This window comes from Cyprinodon variegatus, unplaced genomic scaffold, assembly GCF_000732505.1.
Source record: "Cyprinodon variegatus isolate N-32 unplaced genomic scaffold, C_variegatus-1.0 Scaffold802, whole genome shotgun sequence".
Taxonomy (NCBI): domain Eukaryota; kingdom Metazoa; phylum Chordata; class Actinopteri; order Cyprinodontiformes; family Cyprinodontidae; genus Cyprinodon; species Cyprinodon variegatus.
Window position 1 is genome coordinate 342,310 of NW_015151255.1, and position 2,271 is coordinate 344,580.

Sequence of the window (2,271 nt, forward strand, 5' to 3'; positions counted from 1 at the left end):
ATATATATATATATATATATATATATATATATATATATATATACATATATATTTTGGAACACAGCAAATTAACTATGGTGAAAAAATGCAGATAGATTCATAAAGCAGGGGGATTGAACTAAGAAATAATTAAAAACGAGAGAATGGAGATGAACAGGATAGAATGAGATAGAATAATGAAAAAATAACCTGAGCCACTCTAACTATAAGCTTTCTGAAAAAGGAAAGTTTTAAGCCTACCCTTAAAAGTAGACAGGGTGTCTGCCTGTGGAACGAACTACCTAAAGCTGGTAGTTGGTTCCACAGGAAAGGATCCTGATAACTAAAAGATCTGCCTCCCATTCTATCTGTAGAAATTCTAGGAACCACTAGTAAACCTGCAGGTTGAGAGTGAAGTATTCTGTTAGGAACAAACATCTAATATAAGTTGGAGCTTGGCCATTTAAAGCTTTATTTTCTGGATCTAACTGGAAGCCAATGAAGAGAAGCTAAGACAGGGAGAATAAGTCTAATTTTAACTGTCATAAGAATACTGGCAGCAGCATTTTGGATCAGCTGAAGGCTTTAAGCTATAGTTTGTGGACTTCCTAATAGTAAAGAATTACAATAGTCCAGCCATGAAGTAACAAATGTATGGACTAGTTTCCAAGAATCACCCCAGGACAGGATATTTCTAATTTTTGCAATGTTCTGGAGATGAAAAAAGGAAATTCTAGAAACCTCTTTGATATGGGTGTTCCTGAACTGTTCCTTAAAATGAAAAACCTAACTTCCCAAAATGGAAAAAGCACTCATCCAGTGAGCATTTGTATTTTTTGTCTTCCTTTCTCAAAAGAGGGATAAACAAATTGATAGCAATTGTTCAATAAAGGCTTTACTTGTGTTTGGTCTGAAACAAATGGTCCTGACTTCTGGTGGCTTTACACAAATACAACACATGTGCATTTAAATCCAACCAAATGTGCATACATTTCTGCCAAATATGGATATTCTGTAGTCTTAGCTTTCTGTTTCTCTTAACAATGAATATTTTGGTGTTTGATGTGAGGTTTTATTGAAGAAAGATCATTTTTTTTTGAAACAGTAGATTTTAATGGTTACTTCTGTTCAAGGAATAGAAATATTACATTTCTACATACAGTACTTCTTGGCGTAATTGGTGCAATTATTAGTGGTTTAGTCATTCTTTAAAAATTGTGTGGATGGTATTTTCAGATCAGGCAGGAGTCAGAAGAAAGATAAGGAAAACTATCAGATGGGAACAGGCAGGCTCAGAGGTCGAGAGAACAACTCAGGATCAGGTAGTCCGAAAACGGTAACGCTAGAATAATTCTCACCAATGGCTTTAAATAATCTGGCACTGATGACTGATCTGAATGATGGTTATATAGAGATTAATGAAGGTGGATCAGATGAGCGGGTACAGAGAACTGGGCGGAGCTAAGCAGGTGTGTGAAATGAGTAATCAGACCAAGCATCAGTGCTGAGATCATGACATAAACTATTAAGCTCTTCAGGGATTTAAGTGGCTGACAATGGTGTGCCAACATGCTCTTTTTAGGCTGTATTCTTTGTTTGTTTGTATATTCTATGTACAGTTAGGGTTATCAAGAGCTAATGGATAAGCTTAGCTATAACAATGACAAACAGCTTTACATATTTGTGTCTATTGATGAATCCCTGTCAATTGATTCCTTTTTTTACTGTTTCTTGAATATGAAGTCCTCGATGGGTGAAAACCTCTTCCTAGACCAATACAAAACTAAAGTGCTAATCATCAAACCATGAAAAGCGTTGTTGGATATTAGAGAGAAAAAACACTTAAGATATTATGAACCTTTTAAATTTCCTCGGTCCAAATAAATTAGAGAAACTTTAAAATTCTTATGTATGTTTTCATTTCTTGCTGCTTATATTTTCACACTACCCTTCTTTCTGATTTGACCCGAGAACAAAATATGCCTAATCTTCAGCTGGACGAGAGAAAGAAGTAGACTGCTTTAAAATCGCTGTATTTGCTCCCTGTATTCAGGATCGATTTTATGATTCTTTTAATGGTTTTCAAACGTCATAATGGTTTTGGATTTTCCCATCATATATGGAGCTGCTTGTGACTTATAAACCCCTGCGGACTCTAAGGTCATGTGGTACTGGTCTATTGACAGTCGCAAGAGTTAGAACACAACAGAGAAGAGTTTTTCAGTGTTATGTCAGTGGGAGTGTCTGCTGAAGCACAGAAGGACCACAGAGGTTTTTGATGTTTATAAAGAC